A 25,820-nucleotide genomic window follows, 5' to 3' on the forward strand; every position below is an offset into this window, starting at 1 on the left:
GTAACTTGAGAGGCAGAGCCCAGCACAGAGGGCAGTAAGCAGAGCCATGAGGCCAGGAAGGTAACCTCTGGTACCATCATCTAACACTCAGGTACAGCCATGCCTGGCACAGTTGCCATTAGATTCCTAAGTCTTTTTTTTTTAAATTGCAGCATCGGAGATGAAACTGTACACCTTGAGCTTATTAGGCTAGTGCTTTACCACTTGTCCCGGCTCTCAAATAGCCATGTCCAGCAAACTTAGTTTTTATTGATTCTCCCCACATTGTTTGGTGGTTTGAGCCACTTTGCCTTGGGTTTCATTCCAGTAGCCAGCCAAGGTCAGCCTGTTCCTCCAGCAGCATGGATTTAGGCCCTGGTCACAGGGCATCCTGGTCACTCAATGAAGTACAGGACTCCCAGCACGTGTGCCCACAGGGCTCTAATGTTGGAGGATTTGAGAAATGTCCTTGTGGGAGGCGAGGCCACCTCACCCAAGTTTCCCCGAATGCAGATAAGGAAACAACTGGGACTCGCCAGCAGAACAGGAGGAGGAGCTGGGTCAGAAAGAGGGATGAAAGATCTAGAGGTGGCAACGGGAAAGACACATGTAGACACACTGGATGGAGAAGGGAGACATTCATCCCTGAACCCTTCTCAGCTGGCATTTGTTGTCATGTTGAACATGGGGCCAGTAAACCGAAAATATGAGTGGCCCTTATGAGCGGTAGCATTTGAGCCTTTATTGAGGCACGTACCAGAATGACAGTCCCATTTGTCAAATGAAGAAACTGAGGCACAGAGGGGTCAACTACTGGGGGTTAGAATTTCAACAAATTCACTTTGGAGAGAAAAATGGAGAAGGAATAGTGAATAGACTGAAAAACACTGATCACATCTAGACAAAGGCGAGTCAGATGTGGTGGTACATGCCTGGAATGCCAGCTATGCTGAAGGCAGAGACTGGGAGAGTCAACATTGAAGACAACCTAGAGAAAAAAGCGAAACCTCAACAAACTAGGTAAGTAGAGTTGTGCACCTCTGTAAACCCAACTACATGGAAGGATGAGTAGGAGGATCATGGCTCTCGGCCAGGATGAGAGAAAAAATCATGAAAAAAGCACACAAAAGAATGTGTGTGACAACACAATTGTGTCGTGGCTCAAGTAATATTGCACTTGCTCGCCAAGGGTAAAGCCCTGAATTTAAACCCCAATACTGCCAAAATTAAGACAATGTCACAAAGATGTGTACAAAGTTACATCTTAGTACAAAAGTTAATGAGCTATTCCAAAAGTTATAAGCAAAGCCATGAAACTAGTAAGTGGAAAACTTCCATAGCCAGATGGGGAAAAAAAAATCACCAGAGGCCGAGAGTTTGGCCTAGTGGTAGAGAACTTGCCTAGCATGCACAAAGACCCAGGTTTGATTCTTCTGTACCACAATTTAGAAAAAGCTGTGGCTCAAGTGGTAGAGCCCTAGCCTTGAGAAATCCCAAGGACAGTGCTTAGACCCTGAGTTCAAGCCCCAGGACTGGAAATCAACAGAAAAAGGAATGATAGCTTTCAAAAGTGACAGGAAGCTGGGCATGGTGGCTTAAGCCTGTAATCCTAGTTATTCAAGAGGCTGAGATCTGAGGATAGCGGTTCAAAGTCAGACCAGGCAAGGCACTACAAAGCTGTGAGACTCTTAGCTCTAATTAGTCTCTAGAAAACAGATAGTGGGGCTGTGGCTCAAGGGTAGGGCGGTAGTCTTGAGCTGAAGAACTCAGGGCCAGCACCCAGGCCCACAGTTCAAGCCCCACGACCCACATATACACACACAAAGAAAAAAAGTGATAGGAATTCATTAAGAGAAGCTCGCTTTATTTTCTGTTTCTGAGAACTGGGACTTTATCTGAGTAGAAAGAATAGATGACAAACCTGTGTGTGTGTGTGTGTGTGTGTGTGTGTGTGTGTGTGTGTGTGTGTGTATGCCAGTACTAGGGCTTGAATTCAGGGCTTCACATTCTCATTCTTGCTTAGCTTTTTCACTTAAGGTTGGTGGTGGTCTACCACTTAAGCCACACCTCCTCTTTCAGCTTTTTGCTGTCTCATTGACCATGAGTCTTACTGACTTTCATGCCTGGGCTGGCTTTGTACCTCAGTCCTCAGCTCTCGGCCTCATGAGTAGCTAGGATTACAGGTGTGAACCACCAGTGCCTCCTAGTGGAGATTTTTTAAATTATTTTTTTCCTCCTTTAGGGTTTATTTTTTTGTTTTTGTTTTTCTAAGACCTTGGGGTAGATCATTATATATACATATATATATATATATATATATATAATTTTTTTTGCCAGTCCTGGGGCTTGAACTCAAGGCCTGAGTACTGTCCTTGGGCTTTCTCAAGGCTAGCACTCTTATCATAGCACCATGCCTGGCTTTTTCTATGTATGTGGACTGAGGACTTGAACCCAGGGCTTCATGCATGCTAGGCAAGTACTCTACCACTAGGCCACACTCTCAGCCCCTTTGATATTTTTTTCAGGTAGATACTTCGAGTTACATATGTCCCTTTTCTAACCACTTTTAATTTTCAATTTTTCTGGTGCTGTTAGGTGGTGGTGATGACATATTCTTATGGTGACAAACCAGAACCTTGTCTACTGAGGAAGAACTCAAAAAACACTACAGGGTCCTGTAGACTAAAGGAAAGAGAAAATGGCCCACGGTAGACTGAACGACAATGAGGTGGTGTATGAAATCCTGAGCAAGTGAGAGCATACCTTCATCTCCTGTGAGGCAATGTTGAAATCCTTACACTACCCAGATATCAAGAGGTTATTTTATGTCACTGAAATAACTGAGATGATCCAAATTGTGTTGGAAGACATTGGGCTGAGTGATTGTTAAAGTCACCACACGGAGTGCTACCTCCTGGGGGCAGGTTCGTCCAGGCCTGAATAGTTTACCTGCAGTATAGCCATGTGGGGTGTGGGGGGGGGGTGGGACTGAGATGTGAAGCAGGAGAATATCCTGCAGCCACAATCTGAGGGTTGACTTTGGCCTGAGTTTTGTTTTTTGTTTGTTTGTTTTTTGCCAGTCCTGGGCCTTGAACTCAGAGCCTTGAACTCACTGTCCTTAGGCTTTCTCAAGATTAGAGCCCTACCACTTGAACCACAACACCACTTCCAGCTTTTTTTTCCCCCCTGTGTCTGTGGTACCAGGGAATCAAACCTGGGTCTTCATGCATGCTAGAAAAGCACTCTTATCACTAGACCAAACTCCCGGCCCCCAAGTTTCTATTTTACAGGTAGACAAACACTCAATATCCTAATATTGTTGGCAGCACGTTGCTCCTGGCCCCAGACTGTCGGTGAGAGAGCTCTTTTCTTAGCTGGATCTGGAGCCCCTGCAGCTAAGGCACAGTCTACCTGATGACCTCTAAGCCCAGGGGTGGATTAATGGCCAGAGTGACAAAAGCAGGTTGGTATGGTAGGCAGTTCTGTTTCTGCAGTTTATTTTCTCTTGGCTGTCATTAAGGGACTGAATATATATATATGTTATATATATACTTATATATATATATATATATAGAGAGAGAGAGAGAGAGAGTATGGTTTGCAAAGCCAAGTTTAGATCTCTCCATATGCCATGAAATGGCTAAATTATTTTATTCAAAATAAACACCAGGAAGCTGGTACTTGAAATTTGGTGGGGTGGGGTCAAAGGGAGGAGGGTAGAAAGAAGAGAAGTGAGGGAGAGTGCAGTCAAGAATTCAATGCATTATCCTACAACATCAAGAAAAATGAGAGAAGGAGGTGGGTTGAGAGTGTCTAAAGAGGTGACATTGTTCAAGGTACAGTGTATTCATAAACTATTTTGCTTAATGGCAGCTCCTTTGTAGAGCTACTTCAAGATAGTAAAGTAGGGCTGAGGGTGTGGCCTAGGGGTAGAGTGTGTGCTTAGCATACACAAAACCCTGGGTTTAATTCCGCAGGACCACAAACACAGAAAAGGCCAGAAGTGGTGCTATGGCTCAAGTGGTAGAGTGCTCGCCTTAGAAAAGCCCAGGGACAGTGCCCAGGCCCTGAGTTCAAGCCCCAGGACTGGCAAAAAATAATAATAATAATAAAGAGAAGTACAATGCTATCCAGAGGCTGGAAGGGGGAAGAGATTGATTGGGAGGGATAAGTTGTAGGTCAAAGGAAATGAGTTTCAGACAGGAGGAATCATTGACTGTAGTCAAGAACAATGTCCCTTTTGTTTATTTTTAAGTCACAGAGACAATTATATGTGTCTCTGCATTTTAGTGATGAATGAAAGAACCTTGTGCTCTGAAGTTCCTGACTCCCCAATGTGTGGGTTTTGTTAAAAATGTCCTCAAACACCCGCAGGAGGAAGGCAAACATGAAATTCACACTGCAGTGTGCCCAGCGTGTCCGAGGCCTCCCTGCAGCTGATGGTGTAGATGAGACTCTCTAGATCCTCCATGTACAATTCTTGTCCAGTACACTGGCAAACCTGCCAGCCTCTCAAGTCTTCCAGTGCAGAGGTGAGCTGAGCCAAGCTGAGGCTGTCGACGTTACCTGGACTTGAGAAACCCTTCTGCCCTACCCAGGGGAAAAGCCAGAGATGGACATTTCTGGGACACTCCACCTGAGTTTTTTTTGTACTACTCTGCATGTTTATTGGGAAGGTAATTGGTCCTCCTCAAAGGGGTGGGGCAGACCTGTGACATCACTTCTTGTCACTAGGGAGACTGGTCTGCTTGGTCCGAGACAAGCTAGCCAGATGGAGCATGCAGCTCCCAGGTGCCAGCAAGACCTCTGTGTCAGACCCCCTCTGGCCATTTACTTTCAGAGGCCTCAAAGGCAGCAGGAGAGGATGTGGTTGGATTGCGTGTGGGAGAGGGCTGGATTGCAATGGTGGGCAGAGCTGGAGAGGCACAGCTGGGCACTGTCCCCCCCCCTCGCCATAGTGCCGTATTTCTTTTCTCCCTGAGGCTGCTCACTCACTGTCTGCCTTCCTCATTCCCATAAAGGCAAACTCTTGCTGGATCCAAACACTGGATCCCAGGCTCCACAACATCCAACAATGACTAAGGTCCGGGCCCAGGGCCCATGCCCCACTTACGGCAGTTCTTTTAACTTAGCATGGCTGTGAGGGTGGCATGTCAGACCCGGCTACAGAGAGAAACTGAGACTCCAAGGGCCAAAAGATGTCAGAAGGGTATCTCAGGGAGATAGACTGAAGGAGAAAATTGCTGTCCTCAAACAGCAGAGTCTGAAAGGTTGAAGAACAGTGGACAACTAATGCAAAAAGGGGAAGCGGTTCCTGGTGACAGCCCAGCTTGTAGGCTTTCATTTATTCATTCACTCATCCATCCATTCATTTCCATATTCATTCACTTGCTCATTAGATCAAACCTTTTGAAGCACCTAAACTTAGGACTGTCCAGAGAGACCAGTGGTCTTGGACAGAGGACCTCTGGCCTCCTCTCAAGCAGTCAGCTTCACAATGGCTTGATCCAGTGCCCGAACCTTCCTGAAAACGGTCACCTTCTTAGTTACCTGTGTCCCTCTCAAAACCATTTGTTATTCTTTTATGTTCTCTTTTAGTAGTACTGAGGTTTGTAAGTCAGGGCCTCCCACTTTCTAGACAGGTGCTATACCACTTGATTCACACTGCCAAAGCTCTTTTTTTTGGCATTGGAGTGAGAAGGCAGGACCGTAGTGCAAAAAATTTTCCACCATCAGCGGAGAGTCACAGCTCTCAGGGCCGAGCCATCAGCAGCAAGGGCGGTGGGGGGGTGGAATCTAGCATTTGTGTGAGTGGTCATTTCAGGCATGTCCAGAATCCAGAGCTCCAAGAAAGGGGCTTCTGAGACTCAGAGTCAGGTGTTCAAGTTCAGATGATAGGGCTGCAGCTCAGGTGGGCAAAATGGTGGGCGGATGCTCAGACCAGAAGAGGCACACTAGCTTAGCCTCCTGGGAGCCCAGCACCTGCTGCAGCAACCAGGCTACGATTAGGGAATGTCGTCTTCTTTTCCACAGGTGTTCTGAACTTCCTCCTACTTATTATGTTGGTATTACTGTGTTTTACACTGAAGCCCTCACTTTTGTTAAGCGGGCACTCTATTACTACTGCCACTTGAGCTACATACACCTCTGGGGCATTTTGCTTTAGTTATTTTTCAGGTGAGTTCTGCCCCCACCCCTTTTTCTTTTTGCTCAAGGTCACCTTAAACCAGAATTGTCCTGCCCATGCTGTTCAAGTACCTGAGATGAAAGGTGTGCCCCGCCATGTCTGACTTATTAGTGGTTGAGATTGAGTCTCTTAGATTGCCATAGACCATGACCCTGCTGGTCTCAGATTACAAGAGTGAACTAGCCCACTGGGTCAGTTACTGTTAATAAGTAGATTTGAAAGTGGAATGCTGGCCAACAACCACTATGCAGGTTGTCCCCCTTCCCCACCCTCTCCTTCCAACCAATTGGATGGGACGGGTCACTTCTGTCCCCTGGGAGATGCTGCCTCCTCCCCCTTAAACTAGGTATTCATCTAGGACACAGGCTCCTGGCTGTAGAGAGGACTTTTGACCCACCAACGGACTAGCAGAATACTTGTTTCCTTTTCTTCCAGGTTCCTAAGATACAGTGACCCCTTTGAAGGCCCCTCACTGGCTGGCAAGCAGCCCCTTTCTGTTTAGTCTCAATATTTCAAAACAGAAAAACCATGACCATTGTACACATCCTTTCATTTGGTGGCTACATATAGCGAACCTCAACTCTAGCCATTCTCTTCTACCTGAACTCAGTGTGGTCAGGCCAAGCTAGAATCATTAAGTTGGTGCCACCTCAGCCCAATGCATTCTGTCCTGGGTCAGGCCAGCTGCGTCCACCTCCGTGGGGTGACCGGTGTTACTACTCACTCTCCACGCCTCTCCACAGACGCTGCTCCCTCTTCCAGGTTGAATCATCCATGTGTCACTTTCTATAATGTAGCCTATACTGGTGGAGCCCTTTAACTCAGGGCCTGGGGTGCTATCCCTTAGTTTTTTTGGCCCAAGGCTGGTGCTCTACCACTTGAGCCAAAGTTCTACTTTCTGAAAGTGCTTCTTTAGTTTCTGGAGTCTTGAGCGTCTTTCAGTCATAGAATCACAATCTTATAAGCATGGGAGTGATGTGTGCCCTCTTTATTTTCTATTTATATCCGTTATTTCTTTTGTTTCCCTCTATTTTTATTGAGGGTTCTGGCATATGCATTTGAGGAAATTAGCCTACTTTTCTTTCTCTTTCAGCATGTCCTTATGTGTTTTGGATATCAGGATAATATTTTCTTTATAGGAGGAGTTTAGAAATGTTCCTGTCCTCTGAATTTTAGGGAACAGTTTACAGAGCATTGGTATTCTTTTTTTTTTTTAAGTTTGGCACAATAATATATTCCTCTGCTTGGTAGTCCATATCCAGTACTGCTGCATCATTGTTCTGTTTCATTTTCTAAAGAAAAAAACCCTTCCTGGTTTAACACTGGTAAGTCATATATGTCTACAAATTTATACATTTCTTCTAGATTTTGCAATTCATTGCAGTTTAAGTATTTTTTAAGTACCCTGAGGAGCGAGCGACCTGATTTCAGTGGTATTCTTTTCTTTTTTTCAGTCCTGGGGTTGAACTCAGGGCCTAGGCACTGTCTCTGAACATTTTTGCTCAAGATGAACTCTCTACCATTTGAGCCATAGATCCACTTCAGGTTTTTTTTTCTTTTTGCTAATCATAGATAAGAATTGCATGGACTTTCTTGATTTGAGCGGGCTTTGAACTATGATCCTCAGATCTCAGCCTCCCAAGTAGCTAGGATTACAGGAGTGAGCCACTGACACCCAGCTTCAGTGGTCTTTATAATACCTGCTTTTTATTTTTGCCAGTCCTCGGGCTTGAACTCAGGGCTAAGCACTGTCCTTGGGCTTTCTCAAGGCTAGCACTCTACCACTTGAGCCACAGCACCATTTTCACCTTTTTTTGTGTATGTGGCACTGAGGAATCAAACCCTGGTCTTTGTGCATGCTAGGCAAGCATTATACCACTAGGCCAAATTCTCAGAGCCTATAATATCATTTTATTCTCTCATTTTATTAATTGCATCATCCTTTTGTTAATTTAGCCACACAATATCCTTTGTATTGTTTTTATATTTTCTATTTCATTAATTTCTTTTTTTTTTTTTGTCAGTCCTGGGCTTGAGCTCAGGGCCTGAGCACTGTCCTTGGACTTTCTCAAGGCTAGAGCTCTACCACTTGAGCCTCAGCACCACTTCTGGCTTTTTTTCTATGTATGTGGTACCGAGGAATTGAACCCAGGTCTTCATGCATGCTAGGCAAGCACTTTAACCACTAGGCCAAACTCCCGGCCCCTTCATTAATTTCAATTCTGATCTTTACTATTCTTTTCCTTCTGCTTTGAGAATTGGTTTGTCCTTGTTTTCTAAGATACTTAGATGAGTCATTAGGTAATTTATTAGGTCTTCTTCTTCCTCCTCCTCCTCCTCCTCCTCCTCTTCTTCTTCTTCTTCTTCTTCTTCTTCTTCTTCTTCTTCTTCTTCTTCTTCTCCTTCTCCTTCTCCTTCTTCTCCTCCTTCTCCTTCTCCTCCTTCTCCTTCTCCTTCTCCTTCTCCTCCTTCTCCTTCTCCTTCTCCTTCTCCTCCTTCTCCTTCTCCTCCTCCTCCTCCTCCTCCTCCTCCTCCTCCTCCTCCTCCTCCTCCCCCTCCTCTCCTCCTCCTCCTGCTTCTGCTTCTTTTTGTGGGTCATGGGCTTAAACTCGGCCTGGGCACTGTCCCTTAGCTCTTCAGCTCAAGGCTACCGCCCTGCCCCCTGAGCCATGCCCCATTTCCTGTTTTCTAGAGTTTAATTGGAGATAAGAGTCTAAAGTCCTTTTGTGCCCGGGCTGGCTTTGAACCTTGAACCTCAGATCTCAGCCCCCTGAGTAGCTAGGATTACAGATATGAGCCACCACACCCAGCTTTTAGGTCTTCTTCTATGGGACAATAGTTTGAACTTAGGGCTTTATGGCTTGCAAGTGTTCAGACAAGTACGTGCCCCCAGTCTGGTGTGTGTGTGTGTGTGTGTGTGTGTGTGTGTGTGTGTGTGTGTGTGTGTGTGTGTGTGTGTGTGTGTGTGTGTGTGCTGGTCCTAGGGCTTGAACTCAGGGCCTCTCTTTCTCAAGTCTACAGTCTACTGATCCACCACAGCTCCATTTCTGACTTTTTTGGTAACTAATTAGAGAAAAGTGTCTCATGAATTTTTCTGCCTGGGCTGAGTGTGAGTGTGTGGGTCATGGGGTTTGAAATCTGGGCCTGGGCACTGTCCCTGAGCTCTTCAGCTCAAGGCTACCACTGGGCCTGGGCACTGTCCCTGAGCTCTTCAGCTCAAGGCTACCATTGGGCCTGGGCACTGTCCCTGAGCTCTTCAGCTCAAGGCTACCCCCTACCCCTTGAGCAACAGCCCCACTTCCTGTTATTCTTAGTGATTAATTAGAGATAAGAGTCTCTCATTCTTTAGTGCTCGGGCTGTCTTTGAACCACGATCCTCAGAGCTCAGCCTCCTAGTTAGGATTACAGGCGTGAGCCACCGTGCCCGGCTCTGGGCTGGTTTTGGACCATGATCCTGAGTAGCTAGAATTACAGGCATGAGCCACTGGCTTCCCCTCCCCAGTCTGATTTTTTTTCCAGTCCTGGGACTTGAACTCAGGGCCTAGGCACTGTCCTTGGACACTTTTTGTTCAAGGCCAGCCCTCTGCCACTTAAGCTACAGCACTACTTCCAGCTTTTTCTGAGTATGTGGTACTGAGGAATCGAACTCAGGGCTTTGTGTATGTTAGGTGAGCACTCTACCACTAGGCTATGCTCCCTTCTTCCAATCTGATTTTTATTTTGTGAGTCCTGGGCCTTGAACTCAGGGCCTGAGAACTATCCTTGCGCTTTCTCAAGGCTAGAGCTCCACCACTTGAGCAACAGCACCACTTCCGGCTTTTTTCTATGTATGTGGTACTGAGGAATTGAACCTGGGTCTTAGTGCATGCTAAGCAAGCACTCCACCACTAGGCCAAACTTCTGGCCCCTCCAATTTGATTTTTTAAAGTAGGTATTATAGACATAAACGTAACCTCTTAGAATCACCTTTAATTTGTTATGATCTAGAATTGTTATTTGTTGTTGTTACTGAATAAATAAGGTGAGGTGATAACCCTGAGGTGAAACTCTGAAATACACTTTATGTTGGGAGGAAAAGCTCACAAGCTTTTATTGGATCCTTTTCAATATGGAAAAGGATGGCATTTTGTAAAGTTAAAACCGACTGGAGCAAATTCAGGACCCCAGTTGTCTGTGAGATGCTTACCAAAAGAGGAGCAGAATTTCTTCTGCATTTCATCTGAAAGTGACCTTACAAAATTTTGGGGCCGTGCTACAGAAGATATTAAAAACATCTTTCTAATCATGGAATGTGTAAGCCATGGGGTTGGATCCCTGGAGAGGGAGTTTTCTGTCAATCCTGGAAGAATGAGCTGCCAAGCGTTTTTCTCCCATTCCTACTCACGGCCATGAGCTTCAGTAGGCTCAGTGAGGATGCTAGCTAGGCAAGATGGTGCTTGACATCCTCTGTCAGGATGGAGAGGTGAAGAAGGGCGGGTTCCCTGGAAGAACATGGGGAGCGGAGGCATGGCCTATTCTCCAGATGCCCAGCCTTGATGGTGTATTTGTCCCTCTGTAGCATTAGATAGACACCTCCCACTTCATTAATCTTACCTTTCTCACAGGCTTATTTATACTAAAGAACTAGGAAGGAGATTGCAGACGGTTCAGGATAACAGCGAAATGTCATATACATAGACAGGCATGCACTGAGAAAGAGATACATGTCACACAGGCTTCCCAGAATTGCTCTGGAACTGTAGTTGCCATTACTGGGATGAACTTGAACTGCACCTCAGGTGAAATTTGGCCCCACCCACTCTGGCCCGGACAGCACCTTGGCCCAGCTTCTCCCATTACGCTTTGCCTCTGCAGCTTCCTAATCCTATTTTATGGCCAAGCACAAGTGTGCTTTGTAAATTCATCTTATTAAAGTGCAGAAGCTCCGTGTCCACTAAGAACATGGGTTGAGTGCGCTGGTGTGGGATGCCTCACCCAGCAGCTGGAGAAGAAAGAAGCAGGTGCAGGCGGCCCTGGCTCTTACCCTCCACCCGAGTGACCAGGATAGACAGAGAAAAAGGGAGAGCAGGTACAGAGGCAGATGCAGGTTAGGCTAGGTGTGCACAGCAGCCTGCATCTGATGGACGTGCAAGGTGACGGGGGTTGGGCTGTGTGCTGTGACCTTGTGTTCTGAATCCCATTCGCACTGTTGTTCAACTCATGCCCACCATTACTGCTGAATAAAGCTCCAATGCTCTGAGTACCACCAAGCATGTTTACTGTTGTGGAGTCTGTTTTACCAGCAGGACCCTGGGGCCTGAGGACACATCACAGGACAGCCACGAGAAAGAGCCCTCAAAGTTTCCAGAGGGTTCAGGTATTCCACGTAAGCTGGACCTGCAGCCCGGTTGGAGATACCAGGTAGATGCTGTGGGGAGCCTCTGGCCCTGTGAGCTCAGCCACTCACCTGAGTCAGCCCCTGGGGAGGGTCAGCCATCCATATCCTGCAGGGGATTTGAGCATGACTGTCCACGGAATTTTCCTCACCCTGGGCAGGTGGGGAAACTGGGGGAACATTCTGTAGATTGAAGCCTGACCTACATTAAGATGGGCTTCCGAGTAAATACAGATGCAGATACACAACAGATTGGGTTGTCCACCTGGCACTTGGGAATATGGTTCATATAGCTCACATCTATATAATCCTAGTTACTCAGGCATCTGAGGATCACAGTTCAAAGCTAGGAAAGTATGAGACTCATGTCTCCAATTAACCACCAAAAAAAATAGAAGTGGAGGTGTGGCTCAAGTAGTAGAGTACCAGTCTTAAGCAAAAAAGCTAAGGCCTGACTTCAAGCCCCAGTAACACACACGCATGTGCATGCATGTGCACACACACACACACACACACACACACACACACACACCTGAGGTATCCATAAAATCTTTAGTCTTTATCTGAAAGCTGGGCAGACTTTCTGCCTTTAGAACACACTGGATGTACTGACCCCACCACTCAACTTACTGCTGCCCCTTTGGGATCTGTAAGAAAACCCTTGGCTCAGTGTTGGAGGCAGCAGGTGTTCTACCCATGTCTGACTGTCTACCCACCATCCTGTCATGAGAGCTGCAGCCTTTCATCCCATGCCCAGCTCCAAGCTTTAGACAGAGGCTGAAACACCCTTCGCTGGGCCTCCACATGCTGGAAATACCTGAGCAGAGGCCCCTAATTGAGAGAATGACATCCCTTGCTGTCAAAGTGTGGGGACCAGCAGTCTGTGACTCCCAGCTGGCAATGGAGCTAAGTTCTTCTCCACAGGACCTGGCTCCCACCCATCCTGTCCTGTGTCCTTAGCCCCCATGCCAGAAAGGACTAAGGAATACTTCAAGAGCTAAAGCACTGGCTGGGAATATGGCTTAGTGGTAGAGTGCTTGCCTAGCCTATATGACACCCTGGATTTGATTCCTCAGTACCACATAAACAGAAAAGGCTGGAAGTGGTGCTGTGGCTCAAGTGGTAGAGTTCTAACCTTGAGCACAGAGAAGCTCAGGGACAGTGATCAGGCCCTGAGTTCAAGCCCCAGGCAAAAAAAAGAAAAATGAAAAGAGCTAAAGCATCTGTTGGGTAGATGGGAGTCAACCAGGGGTATGTGATAGACACAGTGTGAGCGGGATGCAAACTCCTGGTCCAGGAGTAGAATTAGGGTCAAATTCCTGTCTGAGTGCACCTTTGGCTGATCCCTTCTCTCCCTCCCCTCAACCAGGGAATCAGCATCTCTCAGGGAGCCAAGTGAAATGGGCTATAATGCGCTGTTATTCTTGATGGCGTGCATCATATGTGATAGATGTCCAACCTGATTCCTCTTGCCTGAAACTCTCTTCCCTTGGATCCATGTTCCTTGCTATCCCACTTCTATCCAGGGAAGCTATTGATCTAATGGGACACATGGGCTTTTCTGAGGACTGGCTGAAGGGGCCCTCTGGTTGTGTTGTCTATGGCTGTGACTAGGAGAGTCCACTGTGTCATGTGGCTGAGGTTGTTTCACACTATGCAGGGTGGGTATGGAATGAGCCTGGTTGAGCCAGCTGCTTCATTAGATTTCCTAAGCAGACAACAAAACATCCATGCCATGTTGAGAGAACACAGAGGTTCCTTCCCAAGAGTAGAATGACCTCAGGCCTTTGGGTCCCGGAAGTTCTAGGGTATGAGGGGTGATGGTTCCACGCTGATGGTCTAGATCTTCACCTTGACTCTGAGAAGAAAACAGAGCTCCCTGAGCAGCCGATATTCTCTCAAGACTCCTCTCCACACTCTTCCCCTAACCCACCCCTTCCCATCTCTCCAGTGCATGCCTTTCCTCCACAGACCTACAGTCCCTACAATAACCCAAGTGTTCAAGACGGTGGCGGGGAATGGTCATGGCCTACAATTGCTATAGCGATTTGTGGATTGAGGAGCAGTGTAGTCCTTCTCATATAGGAGGCAGACTATGTCTCATTTAGGGACTTGGATGTCATTGGCTTGTCAGAAAGGTAGACAGGTAGATCTCAGCCAAGGATTCTGGGTATCCCTACTCATTGCAAAGGACTGTAGTGCCCATTGCTGGACAAAGGCCTTCAAACATCCCCTCACATGACATGAGGATAGAAAAGGCCCATGTGGAGACCCTGATCCTGTCTACAGCTCTTTTTTTTTAAATTATTGTCAGGGTGATGTGTAGAGGGTTACAGGCACATAAGATAGTACATTACATTTCTTGAACATTGTTACCCCTTCCCATGTTTTTCTCCCGCTATCCCTTCCCCCTCCCAGGTTGTGAAGTTCATTTCTAACATATTGTCCTTTGAATATCTCTGTGAAACTGGTTCACCCTTCGTCCTTTGCCTCTATTACTCGCTTCTCCCCTTCCCTCCCCTGATTCAAATAAACAAATAAATGTATACACTGTCCACCAGGTACCAAAGTCAGATACAACAACAACAGGAGATAAACCCCAAAGGGAAAAACAAAAACAAAAAAAAACAGCAAGAAAGGAAGGAAGAAAGGAAGGAAGGAAGGAAGGAAGGAAGGAAGGAAGGAAGGAAGAAAGGAAGGAAGGAAGGAAGGAAGGAAGGAAGAAGAAAAGAAAAGAAAAAGCTGGGTGCCAGTGGCTCGTGCCCGTAATCCTAGATACTCAGAAGACTGAGACCTGAGGATCATGTTCAAAGCCAGCCTGGGTATAAAAGTCTGTGAGACTCTTATTTCCAATTAAAAAACTAAAAAATAAGTAACTTCACATAGTTCATTAAAAACAGCCACCACAAGGATAAATCTCTTGTTTCCCTATCCTGGAGTGCATTTCGCTTAGCCTCATGCTATATGGCTATATGCAGTACTGTGCTCCTCTGCCAGGAAAATCCTAGAAGCAGACGACAAATTAGGGAAACCATGGAGCCTATGCTCCTTTGAATCTTGTTTACTGCACATTGTCAAGTCTTTCCATTTCCTTACAAATGGGGCAATGTCATCCTTTCTGATGGCAGCATAGAATTTTGTTGTGTATATACACCACATCTTCCGGTTTTCTAGTGGTTAATTGGAGATATGTCTCATGGACTTTCATGCCGGGGCTGGTTTTGAACTGCAATCCTCAGCTCTCAGCCTCCAGAGAAGCTAGGCTTACAGGTGTGAATCACCACACCTGTCTGGACCACCACATCTTCTTAATCCATTCATCTACTGAGGGGCATCTGGATTGGTTCCATATCTTAGCTATGATAAATAATGCTGCAATGAGCATGCTTGTGCTGGTAGGTTTAATATGACTTGTTTCTGGACATTTGAGCAGATTCCCGGGAATGGGATTGGTGGGTCATATGGGAGCTCTAAGTTTTATCTTCTGAGGAACCTCCATACTGCTTTTCCAGAGTGATTGTACAAGTTTACACTCCCACCAACAGTGTAGTAGCCACATCCCTGCCAGCATCTGTTGTTATTAGAATTCTTGACAATGCTATTCTAGTTTTGAATTGCCTTTCTTTTATGGCAAGAAACATCAAGCATTTCTTTATGTGTCTATTGGCCATTCTTATTTCCTCTTCAGAGAAGTCTCTCTTTAAGTCTTTAGCCAACCTTCGAATGGAATGGTTGTTTCTTTGAAGATTTGTTTTGGAGAGATTCAATTTTTTGAGTTGTAGGTATATTTTAGATATGAGGCCCTTGTCTGTTGTACGGCTAGTGAAGATCTCCTACTCTGTGGGCTTTTTATTTAACATGCATGTCTTTTGCCATACACAAGCTATGCAGTTTAATGCAGTCCCATTTGTCCAGCCTTTGTTCCCTTTGATCTGTTGTGTTTCTGGGCTATATCAAGAAAGTTTCAGGCTTGGAGCATAGTCTAGTGGTAGAGTGCTTGCCTAGCATGCATAAAGCCCCGTGTTCCATTCCTTGGTATCACATACATGGAAAAAGCTAGAGGTGGTGCTGTGACCCAAGTGGCAGAGCTCTAGCCTTGAGCAAAAAGTGTCCAAGGACAGTGCCTAGGCCCTGAGTTCAAGCCCCAGGACTGGCAAAAAACAAAAACAAAAACAAAACAAAAAACACCTGGTCAGGTGCTGGTGGCTCACACCTGTAATCCTAGCTACTCAGGAGGCTTAGATCTAAGGATTACGATTCCAAGCCAGCCTGGGCATAAAAGTCCGTGAGGTTTTCATCTCCGATTAACTACCAGAAAACCAGAAGTAGCACTATGGCTCAAGTGGTAGAGCACTAGCCTTGAACTGAAGAGCTCAAGGACAGCACCCAAGCCCAGAGTTCAAGTCCCATGACCACCACCAACAACAAAGTTTCAACCTGTGCTTAGGAGTCCTAGGGTATCTCCTATTCCTTCCTGTAAAAATGTGAGGGTATCTGCTTTTACCTCAAGGTCTTTGATCTGCTCGGAGTTGATTCTAGTGCAGGGTAACAAGTAAGGATCCAGCTTAAGTTTTCGACAGGTATTTAACCAGTTCTGCCAGCACCATTTGTTGAAGAGGCTGTCTTTTCTGTTTTATATCAGTTTGAGTAACTTAGGAGTGGAGTCTATAGGGTTCTTTCAATAAGAAACATAATAATATTACTTCATCTTTCCCTATTTGGATCCCCTTTATGTTTGCCTTATTGCTCTAGGAATTCTTTTTTTTGGGGGGGGGAGGCTTGAACTCTGGGCCTGGGTGCTGCCCCTGAGCTCTTCAGCTCAAAGCTACTGCCCTACCCTTGAGCCACAGTGCCACTTCCCATTTTCTAGTGATTAATTGGAAATACGAGTTTCTCATTCTTTAGTGCCTGGGCTGGCTTTGAACCGAGATCCTCAGATCTCAGCTTCCTAGTAGCTAAAATTACAGGCGTGAGCCACTGCAGCTGGCTCTAGCTAGGAATTCTAATACTATATTGAAGAAAAGTGGAGAGAGCAGACATCCTTGTCTCCTTCCTGATTTTAGTGGGGATGGCTTTAACTTTTCACATTTAAGTATAATGCTAGCTGTATGTTTGTCATACACACCCTTTATTATACTGAGGAATGCTCCATGGATTCCTAGTTTCTCCAGAGTTTTTATCAATTGTTGGATTTTATCAAATGCTTTTACTGTATCAATTGAAATGACCATATGTTTCTTGTCCTTGCTCCTGATCATGTGATGAATTATATTGACTTCAGTACACTGAACCAACTTTGCATCCCTGTGATGAATCCTGTTTGATGGTGGTGCATTTTTGTTGTTTTGTTTTTTGCCAGTCCTGGGGCTTGAACTCAGGGCCTGGGCGCTGTCCTTAGACACTTTTTGTTCAAGGCTAGTGCTCTTCCACTTGAGCCACCATGCCACTTCTGTTTTTTCTGAGTATATGGTACCAAGGAATCAAATCCATGCTAGGTGAGCACTCTACCACTAGGCTACCCTCATGGCCTTGTGTATGATTTTTCTTTTTTGGTCAGTTGTGGGGCTTGAACTCTGGGCCTGGGTGCTGCCCCTGAGCTCTTCAGCTCAAGGTTAGCACTCTACCATTTGAGCCACAGCACTACTTCCAGTTTTCTGGTAGTTAATTGGAGATAAGTGCCTCACAGACTTTTTTGCCCCAGCTGGCTTTGAACTACAAGCCTCAGATCTCAGCCTCCCAAGTAGCTAGGATTACAGGCATGAGCCATTGGTGCCCAGCTGGTGAATGATTTTTTTTGATGAGTTATTGAAGTCAATTGGCCAGGATATTGTTGAGAAGTTTTGCATCAATGTTCATCAAAGAAATGGGTCTATAGTTCTCTTTCTTTGATGAGTCCCTGTCTGATTGGGGATGAGATTTATGTTGGCTTTATGAAATGAATTTGGTAGAAGAATTTGAGGAATGTTGGTGTGAGTTCTGCTTTGAAGGCTTTATAGAATTTGCTATGAATCTATCAGGTCCTGGGCTTTTTTTGGATAGAAGGTCTTTTCTTGCTATTTCTATTCCATTTTGTTAGGGACTATATCTTTTCAATTCTTGCTATAAACTACCTGGTTGTAGAAGAGTAAAAGCCATTCTTACCTCTGACCAACTCTAACATAAAGGTTTATTACAAATAGTTAATCCATATTAGTAAAAATTGAGAAATTAATGGTTTCAACAACAAGGCAAGAAGGGCCTGAAGGCTGTCTGAGATGATTCAAGGAAAGAAAACATTCTATGTAATCTGGCCTTCTAGCTACACTAAGATAACCAAGATCAGGATGCCCTGAGAAAAATATGTTTATGTTACACAAAATTACAAGGCTAACTGCAAAATTTTGCTTCTGTCATGGCTTTTTGCTTAAACAGAATTTGCCTGGCAATCTATGTGTAGTTTTTTCCTTTATAAACCCATCCCAGCTAAAGCTCAGGGCTACACTTTGAGATCCCAAGCTAGGATGTAGTCCAGGCACTTCAGAACTTCCCTTGCTCAATAAATTTTTTTTGCCAGTCCTGGGACTTGAACTCAGGGCCTGAGCACTGTCCTTGGGCTTTCTTCAATGTTAGAGCTCTACCACTTGAGCCACAGCACCATTTCCAACTTTGCTATGCATGTGATACCGAAGGATTGAACACGGGTCTTCATGCATGCTAGGCAAGCACGCTACACAACAGGCCAAACTCCTGGCCCTCAATAAAGTTTTGACACCTTGATCATGCTCTGATTGGTCTCATTGCCTACCGATCTCTGAACCCCATAGCACTGTTTCGGTGCATTTATCTGTCTATATCATGTTGGTTTTCAATGTATAGAACATCTTACAGAATTTTCTGTAATCTAGTCTGGCAGTTATATACTGTTTCAATTTTTCCTTGCTGTGGATGATTTTTATTCTTCACTCAGCTTATGAATGAGAGCTTAGCTGGTATTCTTGGTTGGTAGTTATCTGTCTTTAGAGCATGGCATACATCATTCCCGGCTCTTCTAGCTTGCATGGTCTCTGCTGAGAAATCTGTAGTCATCCTAATTAGTTTCCTTTTATATGTGATTGTTCTCTTCTCTCTGGCAGCTTTGAAGATCTTTTCCTTGGTCTCCATTGACCCTGTACAGATTATAATGTGGCAGTGGGATGTCCTGTTACTGTTTGGTCTCTTTGGAGTTCTTCATGGATCTGGATGTACCTGTTCTTTTGGATATTTGGGAAGTTCTCTGGGATGATTCTGTAAAATGGACTTCTTATTGAATTAGCTTCCTTCTCCAGGCCTTCTTCAATACAGTTAGCCTTAAATTAGGTTTTCTAACTGTATCATGGAGCTCCTGAAGAGATTTGTCATGTTTCTTTGACTTGTTTTGAATATTTATTTCTGGTCTTCCTTTATATAATCTAAACTATCTTCAATTCTGAAGATTCCATCTTCTGCATCATCTCATCTGTTCTCAATACTCTCTACCTTGTTTTTTTTTAATCTCTCTACCTTCTAGTTGGTCATTTTTGATAGCTTGCGTCTCTTATTTTATATCTTGCATGGATTTCTTTACCTCCTTGATTTGGTTTTGAGTGCTCTCTTAAATCCTTTGTTTTGCTTTGTTTTTTGTTGGTCATGGGATTTGAACTCTGGACCTGAGTTCTTTAGCTCAAGGCTACTGCCCTACCCCTTGAGCCACAGCACCACTTACGGTTTTCTGACTTTGAACCACCATCCTCGGATTTCAGCCTCTTGAGTAGCTAGAATTACAGACATGAGCCACTGTGCCTGGCTCAAATCCTTTAGTTGAGTGGCTATTCTTTCATTGATCTTTTGTTGGAATTCCCTCAGCTTTCTGTTAGTGGCTTCCATGAATTTTTCTATTACTTTTTGAATAGCCTCATGTATAGCCTTATTCACGCTTTTAATCTTTTCATTTATCATGTTTACTAGTAGCGTATGTAGAGCATTTTGAGGACCCTTCTCTAGGCTTTTTTGTTGACTGCTCGGTTTCCTGTTTATTTTGAGTGGGAGATGAGGTTCCTTGACTTGTTGTGTTGTGATCCAATCACAAACACAGTTTTAAGGCAAAAACCAACCTGATCCCTATGAGATTTCAATCAGTCTAAATGGAATGTAGGGTAGGAAAGGAATAGAGGGAAGATAACACCTAATATCAGGAAAAGGTAAAAAATGAAGAATAATAATAATAATAGTGGGCCAGGACTTTGACCTAGTGGTAGTGTGCTTGCCTAGCATGCATGAAGACCGAGGTTTGATTCCTCAGTACTTAGAAAAAATCCAGAAGTGGTGCTGTGGCTCAAGTGGTAGAGCTCTAGCCTTGAGAAAGCCCAAGGACAGTGCTCAGATCCTGAGTTAAAGCCCCAGGATTGGCAAAAAAAAGAAAGAAAGAAAGAAAGAAAGAAAGAAAGAAAGAAAGAAAGAAAGAAAGAAAGAAAGAAAGAAAGAAAGAAAGAAAATAGAAAAAATTATAAAGAAACCAATAATTAGAAAACCTTTAGAAGTATGTGACTATTAAGAAGTAATACTAAAATTAAAAGTGCTAAGATTGAAATATATGGGACTGGGAAATCAGCAGAATAGTCTTGAGTTAAATATATACACAATGAAGGAGAAAGCTATGTTGACCTTGTTTCCAGGAGTGAGCAGAACCGCGATGAAGTAGTAAAGGAAAGGGGAAAAAAAAAGAACAAAAACAATGAGCAAACAAAGGGAAAGTAATGAAAAAGTAGAACTAAAAAATAATTAGAAAGAAAAAAATTCTTCTGTTTATTTGAGGGATCTTGTGTCTCCTTCGTGTACAGCATCCAGTCCCTCGATGGAGCCTCTGATTTCCTTGTGATCCAGTAGATCGCTGGTGCAGAGCAAGCAGGTAGAAATCTGTCCTGCCTAGGGGTGGGCGGGCAGGCGGGGCAGGCGCTCGGGCTGCCTGGGCAGCACTGTGCCCTCGGGCCTGATGGCGGGAGATTTGTAGTTTCCTAGCCCAGGGTGGAGCTGGGACCCTGGATTTTCCGGGGACCGCGGAAGGTCTAGGGAGAGTCTGTGCCTGTGCTCCCCTTGAGATTGCTCCTCTCCTACTTGGCTGGAGTTCTGGTCCCGGGAATTTGGGTGTCGTCCCAAATGGGTGACTCAAAGGTCAGGAGCTGGTGCTCCATTGGATCCCTGAGACCCACCACGGGGCGTCTGCATGGCCAGTGTGGTGTGCGCAGGCGCGCTCGGGGCGTGGGGGGGCGACTCCCCCCTCCCCCCGGGTTATGGGGCTTGAACTCTGGACCTGGGCACTGTCCCTGAGCTCTTCAGCTCAAGGCTACCGCACTACCCCTTGAGCCACAGTGCTACTTCTGGTTTTCTGGTGATTAATTGGAGATACCAGTCTCAGGGACTTCAGTGCCGGCGCTGGCTTTGAACTGTGATCCTCATATCTCAGTCTCCTGGGTAGCTAGGAGTACAGGTGTGAGCCACCAGGCGCTGTTTGGAGTGGGATTCTTGATGCCAAGTGCATCCTTAGTCCCTAAATCTCTGGTCAGAGAGAGGTAGGGCATTTACCTGTGAGAGTGCCGCCATCTCCCTGATTGTTCCACAGCCACTGTTGTGGCATGCAGGTGATTCCATACTCCTCCTGCCAACCCTCACTCCTCTTCCATATGTGTGTCCACTGCAGTGAAAAGGACCCATGGGTATAGTCTAACCCACGTCAGACTTCTCTGTCCAAGCAGGTGATGGAGAGCATTAATGCTCTGGATGTATTAATTCATTGTGTCTCAAATGTCTGTTTCCACTACTCGGTACCACTGGCAGAGATTGCACTTCAAGGAGACTTGAGTGGTAGGGCACTGGGCCTGGCCCTTGAACCTCAGTGATTTTCACCAGGGAGGAAGGCAAGGAAGGTGGAGGATAGAGGGCTGGGGGGGGGGAGGTTCACTGGAGTCTGGTTTCATCTAGAGGAGGAAAATAGTGGTGCATTTTAGCGGGTTAGGTATAAGGAAACAAGTTTAGAAAGCAGACCCTTTCCTAATAAAGGTAGAGGACATTAAGGCATAATCAGAAAGGAATGACTGAGAGTTAAGTTTCCAAGCAAGAAGGAAACAGCGGGAGTATGGAGGGGCTTGAAAGGAGTCCCCATAACCACCATAACTATTAAATCTGAGGGAGTGGAGGGACCTCCCCAAGAAGTTAGATGTGATAGTGACATCCCAGTGTCCTGAAGAAGATAAACATTTTCTCCTGCTACCACCCCTTTGCCCCAGAGTTCTATAGAGTCAAGTAAAGGCTCAGCTTGGAGCCAGGAACCTGAGCCTCCTCATTGTATCAGGGCATGGGACCAGGTGGCAGGGAAGCATGGAGACCAGGAGGTCCACCCAGAGCAAGGCCGGCCGCAGGATGCTCACATTTCCTGTGTCCCCATTGTCCACAGCTAGGGCAGGCCTTGGTAGGAGGCTTTAGACTCAGACTTTCCTTGGCCCTGTGTCCCATTTACTGCACCCAAAGTGAGGCCCAGGAGGCTGGTCCCCACCCCCTTGCAGCTGAGAGGGAAGGTCTGAGACCAGCAGCCCTGGGGATGGTGGCCTGGGTCTTTTGGAAGGTGGCCATTAGCTGTTGAGTGTCCTTCTTTCTCTGCTGTCTTTCCTGTTCTTGCTCCTTTTTAACTTTCTCCTCCCTGCCATTAATACTGTTCAAAGCCAAGTGTAAAAGCTCATTCTGGGGGGTGGAAAGCCCCTTTTCCAGGGGCTGTAACTTTCTCCTTTTGTTGGGTATGCACTGGCTCATAAAGTGAACATGAAGGAGTGGGGTGCCCTCTGTGGAATCAGCATTAGCATTAATATACTAATTGCCTCTGAGAAGTGGTTAAGGAAGAGGTCAGGGCTTTCGTGGGGGTCTTGGATGACTTCCTTAAGGTTTTCATAACTGACTCTCAAGTGGGTGTTTTGATGCATGCCCATCACTAGACAGGTAACCATGAACTCAAGGTTTTCAGAATCACTGGCATTGTTCTGATAATTCCAGTGGGAAGATTAGCCTCTTTCTAGAGGGGAGAGGGAAAGCAGGCATTCTGTTTGTTTATCCAATAGGTGTGAGCCCTGGCCGACCTTAAAATGCTCCCTCCTTCCCTCTCTCCCTTCTCCTCTGCCCCCCCTTTCTTTCTTCCCAGTCATGGGGCTTAAACTCAGGGCCTATGCACTGTCCTTGGACACTTTTTGCTCAAGGCTAGCGCTCTGCCACTTGAACCACAGCACCACTTCCAGCTTTTTCTGTGTTTGTGGTACCCAGGGCTAGGCAAGCACTCTACTACTAGGCCATGCTCCTGGCCCTAAAATGCATTCTTTCTTGTCTGGTCTAGCTAAGAACATGCTAAATATCATGCCAGGTGAGAGAGTACAATTTCATAATCCTGGTAAACTGTTTTTTTGTAATGGAGCAGAGTGCTTGAAAATGACTTCAGTCTTTGTCCAACAGAATCCATCTTGTTTAGGCTGAAAGGAACATGGACTCAGGAGGGTCTGTCCTGTCCTGCTACCTCATGAAGGGGAAACATATGAGACATTTTAGAGGGAGTGGTGGGCAGGAATGGAAGGGAAGAGAGGAGGGGAGAGGGGAGCAAGGTAGAGGGAGGAGCTGAGCAGAAGGTGATTGGGAGGTAGAGACTGGAAGTTCTCAGGTGTGGGGGTAGAAGGAGTGGGAGGAGAAGGATGGAGTGGAGTGGATAAGGAGGAGGCTCAATGGCAGAGTGAAAGTTCAAAAGACTAGATGGAGATAGAGGTGGTTTGGGCAATGTTTTAGAGTTTGAGGAGAGGGGGCAACAAAGAACAATTTGTGAGGTAGGATGGGATGAAGAGAGAGAAGGTTTAGAATGTAAGAGAACAAAAGCTTGAGCATATGGGACCTGCCATTGGACTCTGCCGTTTCATTGGAGAAAATTGTTTAAATCTGTAAGAATACTAAAATCAAAGGTCCTGAATGCAGGCCAACAACAGCCATTGTTAAAGGCTGGTGAGGCCAGAGTTCAGTAGACAAATAATTTAGTTTTTTGACTGTAAATCAGTCAGCCCATGCATCTTAAGGTTAGGCCACTGGCCAGCCAATGGGGGAGTCTCTGGTAACAGGCAATTTGGAGCCCAGTTTGGAAGATAGGGTGACAGCTGCATTAGCTGTCCCCAAGTATTTGGAAAGATAAATGAGTGAGTGTCTGCAAAGTCCTAATTAAAGGGTATCCAGAAAGCATGAGAGACTCATGTCTCTGACCCCACAGTCATGGAGTGGGGGGACTTCTCATAGGCCTCTGATCTGTGTCAGGGTGGTTCCACCATGGACCATGGCTGATTATCTTGTCCTGAAGACTTCTAGGTGATGGATGGAGATGGTCAAATTGCAGTTGGCCTCCTGCCTGGAGACCGAGAGTCTGGGAACAGAAGTGAGGGAAGTAAGCACAGAGGGCTCTGTGATTCCACTGGAAAGAGAAAGAGAAGGGGCAGAGCAGAAACTCAATGAGAGGTGACCAGGAAGTGGGTGGCCTCTCAGCAGAGGGGACCCAGTTTCTCCTGGCGCTTTTCCTCTCTAGGATTTTCAGCACTAAGTGTTAGGAGAATGGGTGGAAACAGGCTGGACTCGTTCATTATAATGAACCAAGAGGCAGACTAGAAAGGAAAAGGAAGAGATTTAGTGTGTGCAGTTGCCCTGGGGATTGAACACTATACCTCATGTGTACTAGGCAATTGGTTCACCACTTGAGAGCTGTGACCACACATGTTTTACCTTCAGGATTTTTTTCAGTTTTAGGCTCAAGGCAAGCGCTCCACCACTTGAGCCACACCTCTGCTTTTTGCTCTTGGGGAGACTAAATGAAGAGAATACGCTCACCTACTTTCCTGTGAGAGCTGACTTAGACTCTTGACCCTCAGAGGTCAGCTGCCTAAACAGTGAAGAGTACCACAAAAAAAGTTTTATTTCATTGATTGTTCCATTTATCTTTTACATTTTATGGATTTTAATTGCTACCTATTATTCCATATTTCCATATTTTAGTTTTATTTGGATCTTTAATTTGATCTGTTCTGGTAGACACATTGAATGTTTGGGCATCTCTCATCTGGCTTTATTTGCAACACTGAAGTCACAGAGGTATGCATTGGAGTGTATGGTTTCTGCTTTTGGATGTCTCCTTCAACACAACATGAAGGAAGAGAACCTGTACTGGATCAGTTAGATGGTAGCAGACTCCAGGAGTAAAACAAAGAAAAACCTTACATTCTCCAGGTTCTTGATAAAAACCAATGACTCAAGAGGCAGAATGAGGAATGCACTTTTGAATGGATAATGGTTTAAAGGATTGAACTTAGGGACTTACGCTTGCTGGACAAGTGCTCCACCACTTAAGCCATAAACTTAATACCTTTTCTGTTTGTAGGTCTTCTTTTTTTATTGTTCTTGCTGGTTTTGTTCCTATTCCATCTTAGCGATTTTCCTGAGGTTCATACCTTCTCTCCAGCTTCAAGCTTCTCAAGTTGCTGGAAATATAGGTATGCATCACCACATCAGCACGAACAAAATTTACTGACTGGCCAAGGAACACACACATGTGATCCCCTTCCCAGAAATCAGCCTCTCCACTCTAGCAAGTTGGTGAGTTACAAATAGAGAATAGGCTAATAAAAGGAGGAGTTGTCATGTGTTTTCTGGGCATAGGTGGAGATATTTCAGGAATTAGGTGGCTTGCTTTTTCACAAGTTTACTGAGCTACTATTATTGACCACGATATCTGTTAGGTGTCTTTATAGAATGGGTTAAGGCCACAGGGACAAAGATAAAACTGGAAGATAGACAAGTCAATATGTTGTCTTGTTCCAGTCATCTCTTAGATATCTTCAGGTCTAAGGGAGGAGTTAGTTTTTACTGCAAAGGCAGCCCTCATGACCTAGACAAATAGGCCATGAACTGTGTGCAACTATTACCATGTTGACACACATCCCGAGTCTCTCCACAGCAGAGCTAGTGAGAGAGACACTAATAATACATTTCCCAGCTACATGGCCTGCAAATTTAGTGCCTTTTTTTCTTTTTTGACTAGTCATATGGTTTCAACTAAGGACATATGTGCTGCTCTGGTTCTCTGTGAGACAAGCCTAGTGCCCTACACTTTGAAACACAGCATCATTTCCCCCTTTTTTTGGTGGTTAATTGGACATATGAGACTCATGCTCCTACTAGCTTGAATCACAGCCTCCTGCTTAGCTAGGATTATAGGCAAGAGCCACT

At 45.4% G+C, this 25,820-nt stretch overlaps 1 long non-coding RNA gene across 3 annotated transcripts; it reads left to right on the forward strand.

Moving 5' to 3' along the window:
* LOC150065318 (uncharacterized) lies at window positions 1-24,489 on the forward strand. 3 transcript variants are annotated; one of them, XR_016534756.1, is made up of 5 exons: window positions 1-91; window positions 2,575-2,726; window positions 3,306-3,442; window positions 4,354-4,511; window positions 24,339-24,489. It is a non-coding gene; the product is annotated as an uncharacterized LOC150065318 (long non-coding RNA). The 3 variants fall into 3 exon arrangements; XR_016534757.1 differs by lacking the exon at window positions 24,339-24,489 and having other exon boundaries at window positions 2,575-2,730; window positions 4,354-4,599; XR_016534755.1 differs by lacking the exon at window positions 24,339-24,489 and having other exon boundaries at window positions 4,354-4,599.
* Window positions 24,490-25,820: the final 1,331 nt, after the last annotated feature.

Source organism: Megascapheus bottae, chromosome 3 (genome assembly GCF_031878675.1).
Source record: "Megascapheus bottae isolate mThoBot1 chromosome 3, mThoBot2.hap1, whole genome shotgun sequence".
NCBI lineage: Eukaryota > Metazoa > Chordata > Mammalia > Rodentia > Geomyidae > Megascapheus > Megascapheus bottae.